General features: G+C 38.7%; 1 protein-coding gene and 1 pseudogene across 3 annotated transcripts in view; one reads left to right on the top strand and one right to left on the bottom strand.

Moving 5' to 3' along the window:
- Nucleotides 1-27,508, bottom strand: part of LOC148736918 (uncharacterized) — a 700,731-nt gene that overhangs the window by 235,052 nt on the left and 438,171 nt on the right. The window lies entirely within an intron of this gene.
- On the top strand, nt 6,828-27,078 carry LOC148736929 (polycystin-1-like protein 2; annotated as a pseudogene). The gene is made up of 11 exons (XR_015997235.1): nt 6,828-7,294; nt 7,678-8,281; nt 12,375-12,551; nt 13,153-13,278; nt 13,574-13,759; nt 14,035-14,283; nt 17,276-18,007; nt 21,539-21,772; nt 22,132-23,388; nt 24,164-24,332; nt 24,731-27,078. The product of XR_015997235.1 is annotated as a polycystin-1-like protein 2 (transcript).

The raw sequence follows: 27,508 nt of genomic DNA on the forward strand, positions 1-27,508 counted from the left end.
AAAACTGCCACTTGTAAAAATTCCGAGGGATCATTCAAGTGCATTTGTAAACCAGGATTCAGTGGCGACGGACACAACTGCACAGGTATCGGACAGTGATGCTTTGTTGTATCAAGGAGAAAAGCTTGTAGAACTTAACTAGCCGAAACAAAGGCAACATAAATGGTAACCTAATATCATTCGGAGGGTAATGATCTTATATTGGAACACTTTCTCTGCCCTGCAACGTCAGTGCATGAGTATGGTCTGTTGATTCCATTTCAGACATCGATGAGTGTGTTAACAATACCCATAACTGCAGCAAGGGCAGCGCCACTTGTACAAATACTGAAGGATCATTCAACTGCTCTTGTAATCCTGGATTCACTGGAGATGGATACACCTGCCAAGGTAAGATCTTAATGAGGTCATATCATTCAACAAATTAACTTCTCCGTTTCTGGTAGCTGCCCTTAACAGGCGCCTTAGCACCAGTTGAAGATTTGCTTGTTAAATGAAATCGATCAGCGCTAAATAGCCATTCTTGTACACTCTTGTATGCACTTCTGCGAATAATTTCATTCAATCCTCGTGTGATACAAGAGGTGACCTGACACTAATATCTCAAGAGTTCGCTTATGTGATTAAATTTAAAAGTGTGAGCCGCATTCTTTTGGCCCAAGTAGTGGGCTGGGAAATGATTGAAGTCACATCCCTCACACTTCCCATCGTCACTCTTATAATGATCTCTATTTTAGAATCATAATCAAGATTTACTTTCACCTTTAAAACTGGTTAAGCTGAGGTTAAAAAAAAAACACCTATTCGGGCATGTAACGCCCAAACCTCTTTCCCCTCCTCCCCAGTACTTTCATGAACACCATAGCTGCGTTATCATTATTAAGAATGAATGTCTGTGAATATACAACAAGTATTTTTCGTCTCCATTTTCATCATTGTTACTAGTCTTATCATCCATACAATCTACACATCGGTATGTCTTCTTTTACCCATTCATGTATTTATGTTTCTCATAGAAAGTCTGTGTACCCGTTTAAAAAATTCTTCCTACATATTTACAAGAAGGGGAAGAAGGAATTTAGAAAACTATAAAGTCTGCAGAAATCTCAGAGGATACCTTGTTTCCATCGAAACCGATGAAGAATGGAAATTTATTAATCATGAGATACAAAAGCGTAATAGTTGGAATATTACTGCGTGGCATATTGGTTTATACAAGAATTACAGCAGGGATTGGACTTGGAACAATGGAGCATCACTAAATATTTCAAAATGGCGAGACTCTGAGCCAAATGGTAACGACACGGCAACGGAGATATCCATGGATGGAGGCCTTTTTAACGGTATCTCTAAATATGGTGAAAATGCCTTCATCTGTGAAATTCCTGGGGGTAAGGAAAAATCCCACCCATGTAGTACATTATGTGCTAAAGCATTTCCGCCTAGAGCTTTTCCAGCAAAAATTTATTTCAATGGTAAATTTTCTAAGAGGTAAATATATCGCTCTTAGAATATTTAAAGCCTTTCCTAACTTGTATGTGTAAGCGGTGAATAAACTGGTAAGTGTGCATTAGCGGTTTCAAATTATGATAACTCGCACTTGCAATTGATTATCCTTTTTTTTTTCAGCCCGTTCTGATCGAGGAAGGGAGGGGAGGTGGCTTAGGCTGCAAGTCAACCTTGTTATCAGCGATGTATAATAAGTAAAATAATAGCATGAGCTTTTATTTAACAATTATTCCCCGAAGGCGAGGTGAATATCGTCGAATAATTATTGGTTATTAAATAGGTAGGTTTCTAAATAACATTAGTGCTGCGTTGGTGGGAGTAACAAGTTGATTTGGGTTTTATCAACTAAGTTGATGATTAACAATTATTCGTCGAAGGCGCGGTTAATATCGTTGAATAATCCCCGAGACGAAGTCGAGGGGATTATTCGACAATATTCACTGAACCTGAGGCGAAAAATTGTTTTAGTATAATTTCAGAGCTGAACAACAAAGAAATTTCTAAAATCATGAAACATTTGGGGACATATGTCATTAAAACGTTTCATCGTCGTAGAATTATTCTTTATTTTTCTTCGCCGCGAGCCAAAGTAATTTTTCGATGGGTTAAGTGTCTGATGGATAAGCGATCGAAAGGATACATTTCTCGACATTTGTCGAACGCGCGTTCACTGAGGCCTGTGAGTGTTTCCAAGATGTGTTGAAAAACACACATCAAAGTATTTTTGTTTGTGCTTGTACGGTGATCGATAATTATATACATTTGTTTCGGAAGAAAGCGTTTCGGAAAAAGTACGTGATAACCCTGAAAGGTATTGTGGGTAGTTTTTGGGTCGTGTTTCCTTGACCTCAGAATTTTGGGTAAATCTGAGAAAATGTCATCTTAAGGACATAGCATTGCGGATTTGCTGAACTTATACACCAAAATGTCTTTTTATTCTAAAGTGCATGACAAACCAAACAGAAACAAAAAAAAATTGACCCGAATGAAAGATGAAAACGGTGTAAAAACTTTAAGGAGAGCGAATTCAATTGCAACACCATGTTACTTTTGATTTGTTCCTCTTGTATTCACACCCATATTGGCATTTCTCTCCTGTTTTTTAGCCTTTTTGTCCATATCTATTATTTATTTACTTCACTTGTTAGACTTCATTGATCACCGGACACCCTGGTTATCCTTCGAGACTGTTGCGTGCACTTTTGCTCTTTTTTTTCTGACAACCATTCCTGCATCAACTGTATACTGATAACTGTGTATGTCCGATTGCAAATTTATGAGAAATTTTTACTGACATTTAACTTTTTTTTTAACTTGATAAGATGGAAAAGGGAGAGGATGACCAGCTAAGGGATTACTCTATCGATATTCGAAAACCCAACCACAAAAACTGTATGAACCCACAGATCTGTGAAGGGCAATAATTTTTTAAAAATCACTGAGCTCAGAGATGGCGGACGCCGTAGAGAAGAAGGATGTACTTAATTAATTGAGACTGATCATACATAGACCGCATATGTTGAAAAATTTTAATACGAATAAAATGAGAAAAGCGAGAATAGGCTACGTTTTCTAGCTTACTTATTTTTGTCTTTTATGGTGATTGTGATTATATTATGTTATCATCCTTATCATAATTGACACTTTGTTTATCATCATCATCATCATAATAATTTTTGTTTTCATTTTCATCATTTTGAAGGGTGTCCCGCGAAATCTTTGGAAAACTCTTGGTACATATTTGCGGAGACGCGTGAAGGTGATTGGGGCTGGAAAAGAGCCGCCTGCCAAAGCCTAGGAGGAGACCTAGTCTCCATTGAAACCAAAGAATGGAATTTTATCACTCACAATATACAAAGGCGAAATAGTTCGAAACATGGATGGAGTATTGGTTTAATGAAAAAGGCTGGCAATTGGACCTGGGTGAATGGAAGACCACTGACCATTTGCGAATTGGGAGATGGACAGCCAAGTGGTGACGGCAATGTGACTCACATATACAAGGTGTCTAGTAATGGCACATGGATTGTAATTGGTGACTGTAGTGAAGATTTGTACAGCGATTATATTTGTGAAATTCCCAGGGGTAAGACAAGCTTACTATTTTAATAATTGTTACTTTTATTACTATTATTTTTATCTTTCTTTCGATAGCTAGTAAACTAAAAGGTACCGGAAGCACTTAGGGGTAAAAAAAAATTATCACGTTAGCGTTTCTCAAACTTACCACAGAAAGTATAAACCTTCTGACAGCCATGATCAAGTTTACACTTACATTTGCACGGATATCTTAAGTTTGCAGCCATTCAATGAATATTTTCACGATACACATGTGTAAATATCACCCTTGTGAGCAGAGGAAGGTAACGGATGGTTTAGTTACGGTTTGTGTACCTAGAATCACTCTTACGAGTAACAGCAGCCATAAAAACTTCCAGTTATTAGTAATTTTCATGTTAAAAGTGTTTTTGTTCTGATTGAACAAAATACAATAAAACAGACACCCTCGAGACCTTCCTCGGTCTCCGTTTAATAGATGATGACTGCTTAATAGAAGGTTGTAGAAAACTGCGCAATATTTCTAAACAATTAACATTCAACGGTTACTTTGGACGGTGATGAAGTTCCATGTTTTTAACAAAGCTATCCAGAGTTCAACTCATTGCCTTTCCTTTCCAACTTTAATACTTGTTGGTAATAATGCAAAACCATGACGGCAAAGCAGTCACGATAAAACGCGAGGATGTAGTCACATACACTACGTTGTCAATTAATTCCGGTGTCCACTTAATATATATTTTTAACAATGGAAATGAGCAAAGTACAATTTATCTAAGAGTCAGCATCCGCATAATAGAGGTGTCTGCTGAAAAGGGGTTCGTTATAAAGGTAAAAGTGGGACGTTCATTTCGGGACCCGACTTAGTGTCGGCCTCTAAGAGGGTGTCTGCTTAAGGTGGCTGAACACGATTGTTGATACTTGTGTTTTTCTTTCATAACTTTCTTTAAAACCCTTGATCTCTCGGTCGCCGAAACTGGCAGTAAGCAAGTTAACAACATAAACTTTGCTTTTTTCATGGCTAAGCTGACGTATGTGCCGTTTCCGTGGCGACATGAATAAATATAAACAGGCCTTTAAAATCGGTTTTGTTCATTTGTAGAAAATCTAGTCATTAGTTTTTCTTTATAATTTGCATGCAACGAGCTTGTAGCTATACTCACAAGTTAATACCACTTTGCTAACAATTTAACAGAGAGATATTTAAATATCCCTTGTTAAAGGTTCACTCGATTATCTAGAATTTCCTTTGTTAAAAACAACTTTTTTCAACACTCTAGTTACTTATTTCCTAAAGTATTTTTGTGCCACATTTCGTGAAATTCCAATGAGTGGTTCTCAAGAAATAGGCATATTTCTCGGAAAACAATTCTCCATTCAATCCCAATTGTTTTTTTCCTTACCATGCATGCGTTGCATTTAACTGGGTTCTCTCGGTAACGACGAAAAAGCCGACAATTGCTGGTGTCTTTGCACCGTTAATTTTTCTAACATGTCTTTTTAATAAAAGATTAAAGCCCTGAATACACTGCGCCAACTATAGAGGAAAATAGCACAGATAGTGTGGATTCGTGTTGAGTAAATAAAATGACTGCTCTATTGACGGCAAGTTTGATTTTTTGCAATCCTTGTGCGCGCGCTGAATTGCAACAGCAAAAGCGAAAACTGTGTTCAGCCACCTTAATTGTAGTGGTCAATTCCAATTGCAAAGAGTCGTCACTCCAACTGGAGCATTGGAAAATAACGCGAGATAATCTTATTCTTTTGAGGTGTGTTATCTTAACAGAATAATTTGTAATTTATGCCTGCAAATCAGATGCATGCCAATTTATTGTTTTAGAAAACAAACACATACGAATTGCAGATTCGTTTCATCCTCGCTTAGAGGTATCAATTCTTATCTCTTTATTTATTACCTATTTTCTGTCCTCCTTAATGGAAAATGTCCAGAGAACAAAATGAACTCAACACTATGCACCTAGGGAATACTCGAGAGCGAGGCTATAAAGCCTCTTTTATTGCCAGAGGAAATGAATAAATTTTCTCATTTTATTATTTTTTTTTAAAGAAAAGCAAACAAACAAACTATCAATTGTGATTGGAATTAAATTGATGTTGTTAACAAAACACCCGTTCTTTTCGTTACAGGCGCAAAGCAGTGGTTGACAAAAATTAATCAGTGCTTTATTGAATAGTAGTAATTCTCAGGACAGAGAAATACGTTGAACTACTTGTGGAATAAGACATTACGTCTCCAGTATAACATTCGACACACGTATAGAAACTGTAAAAATAAAATAACAGTGCTTTAAGAATCTTGAAATATATTTCGCTCTTCGGGTCTCATCATTTTTCTTTTTTGGTTTTTGACTGATGAGGCTCGAAGAAAGAAATATATTTCAAGATTCTTAAAGCACTGTTATTTTTTTTTACGGTTTCTATACATGCTTCGAATGTGATACTCGGGACGTGATGTCTTATTCTACAAGTAGTTAAAACTATTCAAACGCATTCCTAGCCTCAGCAACTGCTATTTCTTTAAGTACAGCAATACGTTTTCTTATTTAAATGATTTACTTCATCTGCATTTTATTATTTTGCAATATTTTCGCAGCGGATTCATCTTATGGACAAAACTCTTCACAGACTAACGGCCAGGAGTCCGTTGAACCACCTAACAACCTACCACCTGGTCCTCATATAAGAGGGAAACCTGTCCCAATTGCAAGTGCGACAAAGAAACCGTCATCAGGCAAGCAAATCTACAAAATGTAATCTGATAAATGGCGAGAATCAAGACTTGCTTTTATAACGGTGCTCTATGCAATAGAGGATATAACGGCCAAAAGTGCAGACAAAAGTGCTTACACATTAACTCCAGCGAGTATCGCGATCAAGCCAATTGCTGAGTAGAAAACCACTTACGCAACTGTAACAATTAACGAAGAAGCCATTGCTTGTTAGTCTTTTCCACTTAGGGAACTGTTAATTTACAATGAGGATGTTCTAAGTATTTGTTTAAAAATTCGGGAAAAATATAAATATATTCCAATAGTGTCCGTTGGCATAGCCCACTTCAGGTTAAGCACGTCGTAACACTAACGATGTTTGATATTGTACACACTCAGTAAAACCTGTGTTGTTATGAAACTGACAGGATCCTTACAAGTACAAAATATCCGTTTCGTGCAAGCATTTGCTGATTGAGCAATGATGAGAAGCTTAGATTTTCCTACTTTTACACCGCCGGTTTACGTTTCTTGTCATTCATGTATTTAGAGAAAAAGCCGACAGTTGGTCCAAAAACTGAAGATAAGTCTAGAAAAACAAAACAGGACCTTGTTGCAGTCATTTCCGGTGGCGCTGAGGTAACCAGAGGACTCCAGGAAAACATAACGTTGAATGCCTCACTGTCGTATGACCCGGAAGTTGCACATGGCAACCGATCAGGAATGAACTTTACCTGGCATTATAGTAAAATCACAGCAGACAACTCCAGCAAACACCTGGAGCGGAAAGCGAAGAAAGCTTTCTTTGCGGCAGTAAACAAGTTAGCTCTGAATTATTATGGAAAAGAATCTGGCGAAACAATTTCCTTAAACACGGAAGCTTTGTCTCTTAATCAGACCTACATAGTTAAACTAGAAGTGACCAAGGACATTCGCATTTCCACCGTTTATCAAGTAATCCATTTGTTAGAAGGAGACCCCCCCAAAATATATCAAAGGTTAGGGGTTCACTTTGTCTTTTGCTGTTTTCAGGTTGTTCGTATTGTTTTTTCTGTTATTTTTTTTGCAGTCGTTAATACCTCTATTTGTACTTGACCTTGCTGTTCTCTGCTCCCTGTTTTCTTTTCAGCTTTGTTAGTATCCTCCGTTGCTTCTGCTGTCTTCGTTTTTTATAGCCTTGTTACTGCTGTTAATGATATTGCTGTTGCGGACACTGCCATTATTGTCGTTGAAGTGACCTCATTAGCACGTGCACTTATTCATGTTATATCGAAGTTACTGTTGCTGCTGTAATTCATAACTAACATACTCTCGTCCGACGACAGGAGGTCAAACCCTTTCTACACTGAGTGGTCGTCTGATCTTTTTTGCTTCGTTCTAGATGTTTCTTTAACTGCCAACCTAAAATGAATCCCTTGGTTAAACGTGGAGTCCAATCTTCGTGTCGGGGATTACAGTGCTCTAAAATATCCTCCTTTGAATGGATACTCTACCAGCAATTAGAGCGAAACGCCTCCATCGCCTGGGAAAGGAAACATAATTTAAGAAACATCACAAGTACACCACCGAATTCAAGCACTATTGTTATCAAAGGAGGCTCCCTTACTGGTGGAAACAATTACCGCTTGGCATTATTCATTACAACTAAGGACGATGTATGGGGAATGAGTGCTTACGACATTTCCACGGCATTACCCCCAACGGGAGGAGAATGCTCGATCACTCCGCCAAGCGGTATCTTACAAAAGACTTACTTCAATCTGAGCTGTAGCGATTGGGAAAGTGACAGCACCCCTCTGTCCTACAAGTTTCAATACAGGCTACAGAACGGTCTGTACGGTGTGTTATATTGTGGCCCTAGCAACACGATAAGTGCCTCTTGGATACCGCCTGGGAACAAGGCGGATAACTTTACTGTCAAGTTCAACGTTACAGTGACTGACAACGTTGGAATTTCTTCTTCCCCAGTTCCTTTGACAGTCCAGGTAGGCAGATAGCCATTAACTTAATGTCAAGCAAGAGATTAAGTGAGAATTCTTGAATTCATTTTAATCGCTTTTATTTTAGATTAAGAAGGTCAAATTCTCTTTGAAGAGAGTAAAGTTCTAAAGAAACTGTGGTACTGCGTCAGTGGGGGAGTGTAACAAGATGGTTTTTAAAAACTCTTTACGGTGACCAGTTTATATCATCAACTCAGTTAATTAAAAACTGGATCATGCATTGGATAATGCAATTCAAGACCTTTTATTGACTTAGGCATTATGGTATGTGAGCCAATATACCATAATCTAATATCTGCACTTTGTAACAACCGGTTTCTTACAAAATACAATCGAGAAGATTTGTCTAAGGCCCGGTTCAAATGTCGAATTTCACATGTGCCGAACTTAACTCCTATTATAGTCGACTAAAATAGTTAAATCCGGCATTTAATTCAAAGTCAATTATAACATAACCAAAGTAAAGCGCGCGCTCTGATTGGTCAATTTAGCGTCCCCCATTTGCCCATGGGTGTACGCTGCTGACGTGAGCAAATACAAAGACTATTTTTCCGCGCATGCTTGTTTTTTCTGGTCGCGTAAGATTTGTTAAATAAAAGGGAACTCTTTAGCTACAAAGTATCAATGTTATGTTATAAAACAAATGGTAAACACCACAGCGTACACTATTGAGTTATGGATGCACTTGGGAGGTTTGCTAAGCATTCAAGAAGCTAGAGTCGCTCTCGGCTATCGCCTCGAGCGACTCTTACGCATCTTTTGTGCTTAGCAACCTCCCGCGTGCATCCATAACTCAATAGTGTACGCTGTGGTGTTTACCATTTCTTAAATTCAACTCTGTTGAATTTAACTCTGTTCGCTGTCAATATATCCGGGCGCACCACATATTTGCTAGACCGTGACGAAGACTTCCCTGAGTGAGCGTTTGCTCAATTAATTAACTGATGCTTTTGTTTTGCTCTTTGTTTTTGCTTCGTCATCTTTGCTTTTCGTCATGATAATCTGACTTGATTCACGTCCCATCATTTCATTCAAACAAGAATCGCAATATGCCACAGATTTTCCTACTTTCCACCCAGGAGTGCCCTCTTCGTTTTCAAAAACCGAACACCTGAAAAGTAATTACCGCACCTGAAACAACTATATATTGTCTTTGAAAAGCAAGAACTTCGAATTCCTTCGTCTCCCGCCATTTTTTTGTGCTGTTTTGGCTTTTTCCAGCATGGCATAAACAGAATTCCTGGCGGTTTGTGGGTAATAAATGAATCATAATATATAGATTTAGCCGTGCCTAAAAACGAAGCTCCCACTAAAAAGTGAAAATTTTGCAAAATATCTTTAACATATATTAAAATTTAAGCCAAAAATCCATTTAGTATAGATTAACCCCCATTGGCACTTACGTGTAACACGTGCCTGTGAAAAGTTAAAATTTTGGAGAAACCAAGAAAGCAAACAGAATGCGCAGTAATTTTTTAAAAAGCATCTTTTCCAAAAAACAAGCTCCAGCGAAAGAAGACTAATTAAAGAACTTATTTCCGACGAGAAAAGCGATATGTGCATATTACGTTTTAACTAAAAAATCAAAATGAAAGATACAAATCGATGAATATTTTCAGTTGTGTGCAAATGGGCATGTGGATCATATTTCAAAATGAATGAATGAATTCCTTATTTATATTGCGCCCTTTCTATACAATATTCAAAGGCGCAGTACCCCCCATCAATTTGATAGACACTTCACAAAGATAGACCAAAACACAGGGCACTAGGTGCCCTACTCTTTTCGAACAGTGTGTGGGGTTTTTTTTATGACATACAAGGGCTGGTGAGATGGGACCTCTGTTTATCGTCCCTATCCGAGAAGACTAGAAAGTCTAGCCATTTGCAGGTATTATTACAAAGGCATCACTTTCTTCTCAGTTATTTAAAGACTATGAGTGTTGATCCGGTCGGATTTGAACTCACGACCTCTCGCACAACAGTCCGGCGCTCTACCAATTGAGCTGACCAAGAGGCGGGTGAATTTTGAGGTTCGGCCGCGCGGACGCCATATTTTCAAATTTGATCATTTAGTACTTTCGTGATAGCATACATGATAGAGGGCACTTACTTACGTACGTACGTACGTACGCTCGCTCAGTCACGTGACAACCAAAGGAAAAGATGTTGACCATATTCCATGGGTATGGGGCTCTGCCTAAATATCCTATAATTCACTCATTAAGTTCGGCACATGTGAGATGCGACGTTTGAATCAATAGTCGAACCTAAGTCGAGTCTTCGACTGTTTCAGTTGCAAATACAGAAAAAGTCGCATTTAATGTAAAACTGTCGAATTTAATTGATTCAAACGTCGTACTTCACATGTATTTAACTCTCTAAGTTTGGCACACGTATCAAGAAATGGTCTATTGTTCCGGCTCAAATTCACACATTAAGTAGTAAACAATAGTCCTTTTGTTCTTTGTAGCGCTGAGGGACTTTGGCCGAAGCGACGCGAAAAAGTTCGTGACTAATCGGAAAAAAAAAATTTTGGCATCACAATTCAGTTATTTTGGAAGAGTAGGTAGCGCATATTTGCACACGAAAGATAGATTGTCATCGGAGTACCCCAAGGGAAAATTAAACGCTGATTTAGCCGCTTCGGGGAAGTGGGTAGCGTAAATTTGTCTCGTCTAGTCAACTCTCAATTGTCTACCCCAGTAAAAAATTGACCGCTAATGTGGCAGTGCACACATCGAGAATTCAAAATACGTTAGAAGCGGGCCTAATATCTGAGGATGTTTTTTTTTATAATTTAAATAAAACAACTCTTCCACTCGCGGTTGTTGGATATGAGATGATTATAGCCAACACGGTGCTACGTGCCTCGTTGTCTATCTATCATCGGTAATTGTGAAGAAGAGCTCCCCAAAAAAGCTGTCGGCCGACAGTCGGCCGACAGACGACCAACTGTCGGCCGACTGTCGGCCGACTGTCGGCCGACAGTTGGTCGTCTGTCGGCCGACAGTTGGTCGTCTGTCGGCCGACTGTTGGTCGTCTGTCGGCCGACAGGTTTTGCCTGAAATATAGGCTACCTGTCGGCCGCCAGTCGGCCGACAGTCGGCCGACTGTTGGTAATGTGTCGGTAACCTGTCGGTACCTTGTCGGTAGCTTGTCCGTGAAACGATCACACAATGTTAGGGATTCTAAGTTTGCCGTTACAAAAGCATATGGGTTTAAATTATTAATTTTTTAATTTGCGTTTGTCGCAGAGTGGCAAAACGAGGTATCGTGGTCGTTTTAGATCAAGAGTTTTTGGTCTGGTTTACCAGAAACGTTGAGTGATCCGATATTTCACTCGTAGAATCGTGCCTCGCTTGATACAACATCCAACATGTTTAATACGTTGACAATTGACTTTCAAGATTTGGTGGCTCCTAAGGAGCCGTTTTGTGCGTGGTGAAATATACAAGATATTTCACATACATACATACTTAACATACCATAAGAGGCCGCGTTGCATTGTTGGGCGATTGGAACGAAAGTGTTTGTATTGATACGTAGCTTATGGTTTTCAGAGTTTTTGGCCGAGTTTTCGATTAAATTATCTTCCTATGCGATTCTTAGATTGTCTGGTGTGTTGTAAATTACGCAAGTGATATATCCTATACGCATCTGATAACATTTTGGAAGAAACGTTTCTTTACATACTACCAACTTTGCCGTCGATCGGTAAGTAGGTGAAGTCTGTCGAGTCATACATCACCATTACGGATTGTTATGTCACGTTAACTGTTCGTTTTTTACACAATTTTTCTTTTTTCTTAACCTGTCGGTAGACTGTCGGCCGCCTGTCGGTCAACTGTCGGCCGACAGTCGGCCGACTGTCGGCCGACAGGTTTTTTGGGGAGCTCTTCTTCACAATTACCCTATCATCTCATATCCAACACGCACTCGTGGAATGATGGTTAGTTATGCTGTCAAACTCTCTTTAGGCATGTAACCAAGTCGATACCTGCTTTTGACTTTCTTCAGAGCAAGCCATTTCAACAAGGCATGTAACCAAGTCGATACCTGCTTTTGAATTTTTCAGATCAAGCCACTTCAGCAAGTAAAGCCAGATGGTATCATAAACCTTCTCACAGCAGATGACAGTTTATTCAATAAATTCATCAATAATGGAAACCTGAGAAAAGCGGCGCTAATTGCGAACTCTGTCCTACAATCAGTTTTGCAAGAAACTTCAATGAGTTTGAAGGAGAGATACATGGTAGTTTTAGAAGACTAATGCAAACTTAAATAGTGAAACAAATCAAGTTCATCATGATTGAAAACAAAAATCGAAACATTAACTTTCCAATAACAAACAAATGTATTATATTAAGTGAATAAGCATATTTTTTTTAGCAAGTCAGAGGATTACATTTCTAATATCTAATATTTTTGATGCTCAAGAATCATGGCTACGTTTGTTATGTCTTCTTTCCATTGTTTTTGCGTCTGAACATTTGGGCATACCAAAAGGGCTTCTTATGAATAAAATAGATAACTCTTTACAGCCTTAAATTGAATTCAAACGAGTATTTTCAACGTCTTCAAAATGGACTTTAAAAAAAATTCCATTAGCGTAAATCACCCACACACATTCCTTAGTTTCGGCTCGGACGTATATTCGAACTTGTCTTAGGACCAATCCAATGCATATAAAACTTTGATGGGTGTCAGTAGCATTATCATCGGGTGACCTGAGTCTAAATTTACCTTCAGAAGGATTTCCTTGGGAATGAGCCTCAGGTGTGGGATATAGTTTATTTGCTTGATTCTTTCCTGCCTAAAATGATATTCAGTTGTACATGTTTGTCACTTTCAAGGTAATGGACTACATCGTTGAAAAAATTTCTTCGTTGGAAGCGAAAAATGTCTTGGACCTGCTTCAAAGCTCATCAGTTATCGGTTCTGCTCTTCAGGTTTTGGATAAAGTGAGCTACGTGTCACTGGTAGGTTACATAATATTGCTTTTCATGGGACAAAAATAGGGGAGTGGTATGCACAATATACTAATGTTTGAATAACTTTGGTCGCTATGTCGACATTTTTCAAAACCCAACAGCAACAACAACAAAGATTAAACAAAATGAAAGACAACACATAAAAAAGCATTTCATGCCTAGTTATTATAATTTTAAACTTACATTTGCTAGTTCATCGCAGAACATCTCTCCAAAGGTCAATGAGAACAAAACCTAAAATATAAACCAACTTCAGCCGCTCAATTTAATTTGCACTCCACAGAATATCTCCCTGTCTGCGGTCCGTTCAATGACGTACCTCCTAAGGTCTCTTGCCCAGGAAAAAGACATTGCAGACCTACAGCTGGCAATTGAGTCAGCGAAAAACTTGGCTTTATGTTTAAATAGCGTTTTGAAGGCAGCAGCAGTGATTGCTTCAGAGGATTCAGAATCAAGTTTTCAAGAACAGGTATTGTAATGTAGGTTTAGATGGTGTCGAAAAGTCTACTAATAAACTAAACTTTCTTTTTTACGTATCTGCGTATGCGACCAAATCCTTCTTTTCTCTCTTTTCACCCTATGGTCATTACTTTTTAATTCATTCATCGGTAAATGGTCCGCAGCGGATTGCTATTTACTTCATTGTCACTCCCTCCTTCAATCAGACTCCGAACTATTTTGTTTCAAACTTTTGACGACTCATAATGGGCTTATATTCTACGTTTATTTATGTCATTTCTACAGGGTAAGATGTTGGTAAAGATTTCTATGAAGGTCCTCGAGAACGTTGCAGACTCAGTGTTGACCTTGACTGTCCCTGATGAAAAAGCGATATCAATCACAGCAGGTCAATTGTCTATGACACTTGGAAGATATAGCCTTCAAAGACTTTCAGGACTGGAAATAAAAGCAGGAAAAGGGCGGTTTAAGTTACCGTCTGATAGCCAATTGATGATCACCGGAGTGAATAAAACAAGTTTTGTAGATGCTCAGGTAGGCATTCATGCCGTAAACGCAGACTCGATGTATTTCTAGCCTAATCGGGCAAGTATTCTTTTCAAGCATTTCTCGATCAACTTTCGAAATTCTCTTCCTGTGTTGGTTTGAACATGTTTACTAATTGGTGGGTTGAACCAAATTATGTTCCTATGTCTCTTTTTCCTGTTAGTGGTAGATTCTGGTGGCTGCTGTGGTGGGGTGAGTCTAAGGGTGTATGGATGACCGCTTTTCTTTCACGCTTCTTGGTAGGGTGGTGCTGCTTCTTTGAAGGCTTCCTCGTCTGATGAGATTTCAGATAATCTTTTGTTAATAACCTCAGGGATGTTCTTTTTAATGCAGAGGGGGTGGTTAGATTTGCTGTGGACATAGAGCGGAGTGGTTGTAGGCTTCGATTGCTTTTCTATGCATAAACATGTTAATTAGCAATTAGTATAAAAGCGATGGTACCGCATTATTCTGCCATTAAAATCCCCTGATGAGTGGGCAGCCACGAAATAGGTCTGTAGGGATGTATATGTATTTTTTTTTTCGCCTACCACACATATATATATATGTATATATATATATATATATATATTGCATACAGAATATATATATATATATGCATACAGAATATATATATATATATATATATATATATATATATATATATATATATTCTGTATGCGAGGGAAACCCTGACCCTGTACACCCCAAGTAATCATACTTAAAAATAAAATAAATGTTTGAAAAGAATATCTGCCCTGGGCGGGATTTGAACCTACGTGCCTCCTGTTACTAGTCAGGTGTGATGACCACTGCGCTATCAGGACAACGATGCTGGCAAAACGGCAATCAAAGACGTGATTTACGTGATCGGAGACGTGGTCTCCCGGGAAATTTAACTTTTCAAGGTGACCGGGCAGGGGAAGCCTATAACCCAATATGAAATCCAACTAAGGATCTATTAAAGATACACGACCGAAGTCAACTTAGCTGATAACAAAGGAGGATCCAATTACGGATACAGGCTAATTTCAATTAAACAAATTCTGTATCACCGCCGGTTTCCAAGACCAAGTAGGGCTCTACCGTGACGATGGTCTAGCAGTCTGTAAAGCTGCACCAAGGGAAATTGACAAAATCAAACAGCAAGTGACCAATGTTTTTAAATGGAATGAACTAAAAATCACGATCGAGGCGAACAAAACACCGTTCGCTTCCTAGACGTAACCTTTGAACTCAAGAACGGAACCTACGACACAACAATAGAATCCCTCGTCGGATTTGCAACAAACTTCAAAGAGCGTTACAGGAACCACAAAGCATCCTTCCGTTACGCCAAGAAAAGAAACGCCACTGAACTATCAAAGCACGTATGGAAATTGAAAGAAGCCAAAATACCTTTCAGCACGAAGTGGAAAGTAATCAGAAAGTGCAAAACTTACAGCAATGTCAACAAAAAATGCAGTCTGTGTCTTTATGAAAAATTTGTAATTATCTGCAGGAAAGATTTATGCACCCTTAAAAAACCTAATGAGTTAGCATCCTCGTGCCCCCATAGGGATAGATACGTACTTAAAAACCTTTATTTAGCGCGCACAACAAAATAGAAAGCACCATAGCAACAATATCTGAATTTAACTGCCAGTATCCAAATGTAACGGTCATTCGTTGATGTTGCCTGATGAGTGTCGTCAACCTTAGACCATACGAAACAAGACTGTCGCAGCAATAAAGCGATGAATCACTCTTGAAGTTCTGAACTGGTTTGATTTAATACACAATGCTCCTCCAAGAGTTGAGCGCTCTTTGAAATCCATTCACCGCAACGAAATAGTACAGAGTATATATATATAAAGTGTGACTTGATTTTCGTAGAACAGTGCTCAATACATAGAAGTAGAGCGAAGTATATATTGTGGTAGGAAAAAGACAAGTAAACTACAAGTTCATCCCTACAAGCCTGTTTCGTGGTCGCCCACTCATCAGGGGATTTAATGAGAATAAACTTTACCATTGCTTATATACAATATAATTTGCATGATCTAACTAGTCTAATTTATGCAGCGCGAAATTGACAGTTTAGTTGTTGCGTAGGAGGGCTTTGCTTCTGTGGCGGCATGAAGACACGAGTTCATCCTGGCGCATTCTCTCATCGCACTCACCGTATAACAGCTCAACTAAAAGATGCAACCTCCGCCTCAAAGAAAAATTCCTAATCATCTACCGGCCCGAACTATCAACACTAAACAAACGTAATGAACTCGTGTCTTCATGCCGCCACAGAAGCAAAGCCCTCCTACGCAACAACTAAACTGTCAATTTCGCGCTGCATAAATTAGACTAGTTAGATCATGCAAATTATATTGTATATAAGCAATGGTAAAGTTTATTCTCATTAAATCCCCTGATGAGTGGGCGACCACGAAACAGGCTTGTAGGGATGTACTTGTAGTTTACTTGCCTTTTTCCTACCACACTGGTTTACTCTAGTTTGAGCACTCTGGCATGGCTTAGACGATACCACAAAGGTTGGGTCGTTTGGGGTGACCGTCTCGGTTCTCCCCCATCCTAGCATTAGCACTGCACTGATGAGGCCCAGAAGGCCGAAACAGTACTGTCTGCAGTTAGTTATATATATATATATATATATATATATATATATATATATATATATATATGTTTAGTAGAAAAATATGACGACTACGTTTTTATCCCTACAAGCCTGTTTCGGTATCACCAAGGCAATGCCAGAGTGCTTAAACTAGTAAACAGTGAGCATCGCGCAATTGCATGACATGACCCATCCTAGTGGAGTGCTATATTCAGACATGAAAGGAAAGCTTTATTATGCCAAAGAGCTATATCTAACTGCAGACAGTACTGTTTCGGCCTTCTGAACCTCATCAGTGCATTAGCTTACGTTTAATAGTACGACCAAATACCTTGTAAAAACAAACAAACAAACAAACGAAAATCTAAATGTTGTTATTCTTTTTTTTAGATGCTCTCATTCTCTTACAACCCTTACACTTGGGACGACACAAAGGAGCGAGTTGACTCTGATGTTGTAACCCTGAAGTTGAAAAACAACGACAGCGAGCTTATTAAAGTATCAAATCTCGCAGAAGACATTGTCATCGTTACGCCTCCGAAACTTCAAAAAGACTCTCTAAAGAAGTCATGGTATTTCACGAAGAATAATGATATACGCTTCCACGAGATAAACGTCAAATATGAAAACACCTTGCTGATCCTGGAAATGAAAGCTCAAGACCCAACCCTATATCTGTTTGTCTATATGCGTTATGGTCAGCGGCCAACATCTCAAGACCACGACCTCAATGCCACAATCTCTCAAGACAAAAAGTGTGTTTGGATGCTAAGTGCGCATGGCGAAAGTCAAGGACAAGCAGTCTGCTCCTTGAATCCACATGCACCGATACAAGTACTGGCACAGCATTCGGGAAAATACTTTCTTGGTGTAAAAAATGTCAACGCCACAGAGAACTTACCTCACAAAAGACAGAAAAGATCTTGTGTTAGAGAAAGGCGAGGGAAGCGTTCCTGCGTCGAAGTCAAAGATCCACCACCCACCCCACCCAAGGGTGAAAATATCCCTGTGATACCAGTTTATAATTCCACAACAGATCAGAACTATACTCTAAAGATGACCTTAGGCAGTTGTGTTTACTGGTCAGAAAAATTTGAAAAGTGGATATCATCTGGCTGTCGGGTAGGCGTAAAGTTAAGAGCGGCCGTCCGTAAATATCGCCCGGAGGTGTGCAATATCAAAAAATCGAAAGTCTCCAAGCTTTGCCAGAATACAGGTATGGACGAACTATTTCTAGAAAAAAATACTTTGAGTTCAATTGCATTTTTATTTTTCGCGAACTGGGGCAAAATCCTGATTTTGTGGCTCTCACGTCAGCTTCACGAGGTTTAGACAACCATTATTTGAACGTCGCTTGAAAATAAACAAAACAGTACATGTGAACAAATATTTTCCTAATGAAAAGAACACGTATTATTTAAAAACAGTCTGGAGTGTTCTTTGTTTGATTCCATCGCGATCTAAAGTTTTGGGGAGTTTTTGGCTTTTTCCAATATTTCCCTCATTTTGGCGGACAAAAAAATGCCAAACTTAAAAGGGTAAAATCGCACCTTGGTACATGGCATGGGGTTATATCAAGTTAGTCCAGCAAAAGAACAAGGTTTAGTCTTCAAATAACTCCAATAAAGTTTTTGGGCTACTCAAACTACGAAATTCTAGGACCCCAAACAAAAGTGACTCAAAGATCAAAACGCACCATTCCTTGTCACGCAATTGGAGGTGAAAAATCAACAATACGCACGTAGAAAAACAACAGGCCGCTTTGGGAGCAAATATCGTTACCAGTCTGAATAAAACGCTAATTATGATCGAGACAAAACAAGTCAAAATGCAACATCGTCCAGTTCGAAGCGGCCAAGGACAGATAGAAACTGTAAAATAGATATGTTTGCCATATTTACACTTTGATTTGAGTATTGTTTATAAATTTGTACATATCATGCATCAGCGCCAAATATTGATTGTCTGTATTCGCCGCGTGAAATGCCCTCCGCTGTCTCGAAATGTTCACTAAGGATTGCGTGAAAGGAGGGCTCGAGTCCTGGGCTACAAGTGGAAGAGAACGCGTCTTCACCCCAAATACTAGCACTCTTCCTCAATATTCAGTTTTTTTTTTCGTCTAGCAACGTTGAATTATGCTTGAATACTTTTGGGGGGAATTTTTCCCTTTATTCACCCCCCTCCTCTTTTTCATTCATTAATCTATTGACATTTTATAGGCTTCATAAAATAAGCTCTCAAAGCTTATCTCATCAGTGGTCTGTAACATCTTCATTAGTGCAGAAACAAGGATTTTGTATTCGCTTCAAAAGCCGCAACCGTTAACTGCCCTCCGCTGATCTAAATGTTCTGTAAGGATTGCGTGACATGCGGCAAGGGCACCGCCTCCTCTTTTCCATTCACTAATCTGATGCCATTATTTTTCAGACTTCATCAGATAAGCTTTCAAAGCTTATCTAATCAGTGGCAGTTTTCTACATCTTTATTGGTGTAGGAACACATTGTTTACTTGTCATGTTATCGTGTTTTTGCTTGTAACGTTGTTCTACTTTTGAAGCTGTAAGCTTCCCACATTGTTAGATAGGAGAAGGTTTAGGCAGATAGGTATTGTCCTGTGTACAAGTGTCTGGGAATCATGACCAACCATCTAGCGCTTAGCATGCAATAACTGAGACAATCACTTTGACACTTTCTTTATACACAAATAAAATGAACGTCTTTACGAGTGACACACAATCAGACTACTGCTGCGTAGATAATATGTACCACGGTGCGCTTTTGCAAAGTTCTGTACATGTAATGGCAATCTGTGGCTACTCTGAAATTGTTGGAGGGCCTTGTGGATGCAGTGGTTCTAACCCGACAAATACTTTATGTGAGGCGATAGAAACCTGCAAAGGAAACATCGAGAGTCACCTGAAGTTCTATGACTGCTTTGATTCAACTTTGAAAACGGAGGCAGATCTTCTTCTCGCTAGGGCAGGTAACATCTCAATATTTCTCACGATTTCTTATTGATTCTGTAGACGTTATGTAGCGTAGAAACAATAAGATAACTCGAGAAGGTACCTAATGATGGTTACTGAAGGCCTAGTACATGTAGTTTTGCTTCAGTTTTTTTTCCCCGAATTATTTTTCCTGCATTAATTAATAAAAGTATGAGAAAATCAAGTTGTTGACCATAGTGACGACAGCGGATAAAGACTTGCTTTTAGTTATTACAAGCATTTTCATATGCGAGTCCCCCCAAGAGCGTTCAAGCATAATTCAGCGTTCCCAAAGAAATAATACTGAATATAAGGGAAGAGTGCCAATGTTTGTGGTAAAGACACGTGCTCTTGTAATTGTGGCCCAGGACTTGTGGGTCTGCCTGTCACGCAATCCTTTCTGAACATTTTGAGACAGCGGAGGGTGGTCACAGCAGCGAATACACAATCAATATCTGGCGCTGATGCATAGTAGGTACAAATTTATAGACAATACTCAAAACAAAGTGTAATTTTGGCAAACACATTTATTTTACAGTTTGTATTCGTCCTCGGCCGCTTCGAACTGGACGATGGTGCATTTTGGCTTGTTTTGTTTCGAAAATAACTGCTAAAATGTTAGATCTCAAATAACCTGAGCAGCCGAAACGACAAATGTTAATCAAAGTTAGCTTTTTACTCAGATTGGTAGTGATATTTCGCTCCCAAAGCGGCCTGTTGTCTTTTCCACGTGCGTATTTTTTTATTTTTCACCTCTAATTGCGTGACAAAGAATGGCGCGTTTTGACATCTTAGTCACTTTTGTTTGGGGTCCTACAATTTCGTAGTTTATGTATCCGAAAATTTTTACTGGAGTTGTTTAAAGAAGAAAGCTTGTTCTTTCGCTGGACTAACTTGATATAACCCCATCCCACTTACCAAGGTGCGATTTTCCCCTCTTAAGTTTGCCATTTTTCCCGCCAAAATGAGTGAAATATTCGAAAAAACCAAAAACTCCCCAAAACTTTTGATTGCGACCGAATCAAACAAAGAACACTTCAGACTGTTTGTAAATAATACATGTTTTTTTCATTAGGAGAATAGTTGGTCACATTTACTGTTTTCTTTATTTTCAAGCGACGCTCAAATGGTTGTCTTAACCCCGTGAAGCTAACGTGAGAGCCACAAAACCGGACCGACTTTGCCGACGTTCGCGAAAAATTAGAATGCAATTGAACTCAAAGTATTTTTTCTAGAAATAGTGCATCCAGACCTATATTCTGGCAAATCTTGGGGACTTTCGATTTTTTTTATATTCCACACCTCCTGGTTATATTTACAGACGGCCGCTCTTAAATATTTTAGGACAAATATTTTGTTGCTATAATTTGGCATTGCTTTCAACACATTTTAGATACTTCGTTCCATCCTGAGTAATGTTGGCAAAATTACTGCGGTATGGTAGTAATCTTTACTCACTAGGCTTCTCATTGCATTCAAGCCAACTTTGATTCGATAACATTTTCCGTTGGTTCCGGTTATCGTAAAAAGACGAATAAATTTGATAACCAGCAAAAGCGAAAGCAACACGGAAAGCTTCCTAAAAAGGAAAGATAGAGATTGATTAGAAGTGGCAGCCACAATGATAATTTTTATTATTTACATCTTCCGTATATTGTAATTCCAGGTTTTAGCAGCATCAGATGGATTTATAAGTTGTAGCTGCAATCATTTGACATCATTTGGAGGAAGTCTTTTAGTTGAACCGAATCCTATTGACTTTGACAAGGTTCTAGTCGAATTCCAGCAGTTACCAGAGAATGGAAATATTGCAGTAATTGTGGCTGTAGCGGTGATTTTATTGTGTTATATGTCTGCACTAGTTATCGTAAGGAAATTCGACATGGAAGACGCAAAAAATGTAAGTATAAAACCAGACTTTGCTTGTGACTATTGTTTTAGCGAGGTTTTCTCTCCAGTACACTGTATAACTGTTTACTCTCAAGATCTGATTGTTAATTCCCACCTCGAGCTGCTACACATTTTCTTGTAAATAAGTCCTAAACATTTTCTAATAGATCAAGATACCAACTTCTTTCATTATTTGCTCTAAAGGTTTCTTGAGATGAATTTGTTTATTGGGAATTAATAGTCGATTAGATTAAACCGTCTTCAGGATTCATTATGTATTTTTGGAATGGAACAGAAAACCTAATGAAGAATATGAATTAGCTAGCCATGTAAATAACTCATGCTTTATCATGTTTTTTTTTTTTCTAGAGAGAATTACAGATCCACCTTCCATCCTCTCCAAATAGTACATATGAATACGAAATAGTGATTACTACCGGGGCCTGGAAAAACTCGGGCACGACTGCTCATGTTGCTTTGGAGATTTACGGTTCTGAAGGAAAGAGTGGCATTCTTCATCTCAGCCAAGAAGAGCCTGGTGCAGTTAATATGTTATTCTCTCGAGGTAATTCCGATGTTTTTGTACTTTATGTTAACAAATCACTTGGTTCTATTCAAGAACTACAGATTGGTCATGATAATTTTGGAGATAATCCTTCGTGGTTTCTAGAGGAAATTCTGATTCGGGACGCACAATCTCACCAGTCCTGGACATTTATGGCGAGTCAGTGGTTTGCTCTTGAGCGGGGAGACGGGCGCATCGAGCGAACAGTTTACAAGAACTCAAATCAATTGGATTTTGGCAGTGAAGTTGCAAGACGTTGGAGTAGAGGCCTCGCGGAGTGGCATATTTGGATTTCAGTTGCAGCGAAGCTACGAAGAAGCCGCTTTACAAGAGTACAACGGCTTTCTTGCTGTCTGTCAGTGCTTTTGACAGCCATGTTTGCTAACGCGATGTTCTATAATTTAGAAGGAAATTATGAACAGCCTATTCAAGTTGGACCGCTTAAAATGTCGTGGAGACAAATTGTGACTGGCATTGAAAGCATACTTGTTGCTGCACCCATAAACATTGTCATAGCGTTACTTTTTCGGAAAGGAGCTGAAAAGTCTGCAACCAACAACGGCTACTGTGATAAAGGTACCCTGATCACTGATATCGCTTGGCTTTTGCTGTTCTGTTCTTGTACTGTTTCGGCTGCGTTTTCAATCTTCTACAGCCTAATTTGGGAAAAGAGTGTCAGCGAGCAGTGGCTGTCTTCGATGCTTATCTCATTTGCCCAGGACGTAACAATCAAGGAACCAGTAAAGGTGTTCTTCACAGCTTTAACTATCGCGGCCATTTTAAGGATAAAAGGAAAGAGATCAAAAGTACATGCCTCTGAAAGCCCTCAGCAAGTAAAGACTGGCTACTCTAAACAAAAGTTTTGGCCACTGCAATTATCTGAAGTGGAAAAGATGAGGAGAAGACAAGCTAAGAAAAAGAACCTGACACGTTACTTCACAGAGGTGGTTATATACTTGGTCTTCGTTTTCTTGCTAATGGTAGTGTGCTATGGAAACAAAAATGACCATCGGTACATGATGACGAAATCAATTCGAGATGGACTACCAAACTTGAACAAGGTGAGTAAAGGTTTTTTCTTTTATTTTGATTAATCCATTACTGAGATTTCCGTGTTTGATTTATCTTACAACCTTTATTCCTATGTGGGGGTCAAAATTGAGTATACAAGGGGTAACATTGACTTTGCCAGCCTCCTCAAGAACTGGAAAAAATGTTTACAGACAATTCAGGGATTAGCTAAGGCATTTTTCGCTCTGGTGATTGACGCTTTGAGCAAGAATTTCATGTGACAGAGAGGGAACAAGAGACTTTGCAGTGTGCATCCTCAAACTCAAGCGAAGTAGTATAATCCCATAAAAAGATAGACATTCTATCACCCTTGAACTCCCAAGAACAATTTGTTAATTCTCCCATCTAGCTGCTACACATTTCTCGTTAATTACTTACAAGACTTTGGCATTAGATCAAAGCATCAACTTCTTCATGATAAGTTTGAGCATTCTCATTACCTGTTTACTGAACAATGTATGGATATCATGGGAAAATTTTCTATGTTAATCACTTATGGGAGTTGCAGGGTTTAAAGAGGAGATTTAGAAAGCGGCTGCTAACTCACACAAACACCATTGAAATAAATAAATAAAAATTAATTTCTGAGGGAGTGGGGTGCAGTTGGAAATAGAAATAATTTTGCGAATTAGAAACAATACTCTAAAAACGGGCCCAAAAATACTTACTCGTTTGTGTGGATTGAACTTCTAATAATCTATCCCTACTGCTAAACCTATAAATCAAACGGGATATATTTAATCCGACGATCTTGTGTTGATTCAGGTGAAAAACAATATTATGTACTGGAACTGGTTACAGCAAGTTTTCATCCCAGGAGTGTTTTCCGACAAATGGTACAACGGTCAAGAGGAGAAACAAACAATGTACATTGGTAATAAACACTCTCTTCTTGTCGGCATGGCTCGAATAAGGCAATTCAGAGTGAAATCGAGTAAGTTTTTGTTTGTTTACTTGTTTATTTATCTATTTACTTTTTGCATCTCAGTGACAAGGCTATTTACACACACACACTTAATTTTCCACTTTATAGTTACACAAATATAACCGACTCTGATAGTGAAATAATAGTGTGAATCCCTCGGCCTTTCACCATTCTTACGGTTAGTGATCAGTGGATAAGTTGCGTTTTTTATTCAAGGTAAAATTTGGGTTCAACGAATGGCATTCCTCTCCCCTGTAGGTAAATTCTAAGAGTTCTACAAACATCTTTAATTTTTCATAACAGAAATGTCCATGTCTATTTAAAAGTGCGAAATGGTACAAACCGCTGAGTACAATGAGTACCTAAACAAACTTCCTGATAATAGTCCTTTCTTTTCCAAAATGTAGCACAATGTAAAGTCCTAAACTATTTGGAAAAATTTTTCGAAGAATGTTTCGAGGGATACTCGATAGAGAACGAAGACAAGACCGCGTACAATAAACCAGGCTGGAGGCCTGTTGACAATGCTACGAGGAATGACGAGTTACTACGACTTTGCCCGAGGCCATGGCGATATCAACACGTTGACGAAACTGAGACTAAACCTAAGTGGGGACAGTTCTCGTATTATCATGGAGGAGGATTTGTAGCAGACCTCGGATATGAGAACCATACAGGATTCAGCATAGTAACAGATTTACAAAAAAACAGTTGGCTTGACAGAAAAACCAGAGTAGTCATCGCAGAGTTTTCTACGTTTAGTCCATCCGCAAGTACTTTAGGTGTTGCCACATACTTCTACGAGGTTCAAGCATCTGGGCTGAAAACACCTTCGATGCAAATTTATATTCTATCAATTGATCCTACTGACACTTCTTCGTATCAGTTTTATTTGATTTGCAAGTTTCTGTTCATTGCATCTCTTTTTGCGTATTTTGGGAGAGAAAGCTTCAAGCTTTACAATCATCGTTCTCGATATTTCAAGTCCATGTGGAACTGGATCGAAATATACCAAATTGTTTTCTCTCTGTTTGCCGTGGTGATGTCCATAATAAGACAGAGTACAGTCATTTCGACCATTGGCAAAGTGCATAAAAATATTTACGCAAATCCAAGTTTCCAAGAAGCTATCACTTGCCAAGAAGTGGAAAATGCCGTCCTCGGTATCCTGATTTTTCATCGTCACTACCAAGCTCTTGCGAATCATTCGCTTTAACAGCCATGTTGCTCTATTCTCCAAAACATTGAAGATATCTGCACGATCTTTGTCCTCGTTTATCTTTGTTTTAGTTATTTTCTTTGTGGCATTTTTGCACTTCGGTGTCTTGATGTTTGGCTCTGTATCTGAGCGCTACTCTTCGGTGCTAAAAGGAGCTTATTTCCAACTTGAGCTGGCTCTTGGTCGAGTCAAAGCTAGATCAATCATTGAACTTGCAGAAGCTAATACCATATACGCCAAAATATTTGCCTTCTTACTTCTTTTCACTCTAACTATCCTCTGCATGAACTTTTTCATCGGTATAATCAACCATGCTCTCTTGGATGCTAAGAATGATGTGAACGAAAATGAGCTGTATGAACTTATCAATGAGGACCGTAGCTCGACATCAAAGGAGAGAAGAGAATTTTTCGATGCAATCATTAACACACTGAAACAGTCGAGAGCCTCCGTAAAATCAGAAGAAGTGAAAGACGAAGAATCAGGAAATGTTGGCTTTCACTCCAAGAAAAGTTCAAATCTGAACTTTGATTTGATAAGTCAGGCTATCGTAGCTTTGAGAGAGACAAGATCGAGAGGAACAATAAATAAACAGCAATGCAGCACGGGGAACCAACCATTTTTTGACAAGATAAGCAAGATGTTAAAATCTCTGAGAGATGAAAGCAATGACGAATGCGGCAAACATTCAGTAAAAAAGAAAGTACGATTCCAAGAGGATGTCGTAGAGTCCTCTTTCCGTAAATTACGTAGGAAAAAGCACGACCTGTTAAAACGGCTGGAGAGAATTTTGTCAGGGTTCTCAGAAGAAGACGAAGATTTTCATTATTTATTAAAAACAGCAGAGGCTCGTAACTTCAAGGCTGAGAGAATAATAAGAAAATGTAAAGGGAAGTAAAGAACTACATCAAACATTAAGATGAAAAACAGATACTTGGGCATAAGACATCTTGCAAACACGCAAGTAAGCAAGTAATTCCTGCTCAGCGTGTCGCGGGATCGGGGCGAGGAAAAAGGAAAAAACCAATACTGAACATTTTTTTACAGTTTTCTGAGCTGATCTCAGAGGAAGAACTTGTACACGACTTTTCATTTGAGCCAAATGATTGTGTATTAATATGGCTTGTCTTCAAGATATGAACTCCGTCATCGTTTAAAACAGTACAACATTATGGTAGCTATGCATTGTTATGTTATATGTTCCACCTGTTATATTCTGCTGCGAAAAGAAGAAACAGTTTAGACGAATTTGAGCGAACTCTCATTGATTTTAGATATTTTAAAGATGATATTTGAATCTTAGAGTTTCGTGATACTTGCTGTAAATATTGTTGATAACTTTTAAACTCAGTAACTGGTGATTTCATATTATCTTATTCAACATTTTTCTCAGTATCATTTATTGTAGTGTAATGGTGGAGTTCAATAGGCGTGTTCATTGAGTCGAAGTTATTTATTTATTTATCTTTTATGTTCGGAGAAACTAGCACCATGCTATCCTGAAATTCGAACGGAAATAAAGTTTTGTATGCAATAGTGGCATCATGTTGCTGGTCTGTAACGTGTTGAACAACTTCCCCCATATGCTTGTCCAAGTTTCCATGAGATAGACACTGGGAGGATGTTTAGAATAAAGAAGGACGTGTGGTTCGCCGCATTTTAAGATGTTATTTTAATTGGGAGACGATGCAAAATGATTTGAAGACGTTTAGCCACAAGGACGCAATCATGCAGTTTTAAAAATGAACTGGCGTTTTCAATTCCTAATCGTTTTGTCGTGACAGTCTGCTCAAAAGCTTTTAACTGAAATTTTCTAGTCTCACTTTATAATTTGATGGTGACGACTGAGTCCCCGTCGATTCACCCTGAAAACCGAGGAAGCCCCTCTAATATGCCCCTCTCCTCCCAGGCTTTAAATAATGATTGATCCCAGTCAGGACCATTTCACGCGTCCTCATGGAATTAT

Source organism: Stylophora pistillata, chromosome 2, assembly GCF_964205215.1.
Source record: "Stylophora pistillata chromosome 2, jaStyPist1.2, whole genome shotgun sequence".
Lineage (NCBI taxonomy): Eukaryota > Metazoa > Cnidaria > Anthozoa > Scleractinia > Pocilloporidae > Stylophora > Stylophora pistillata.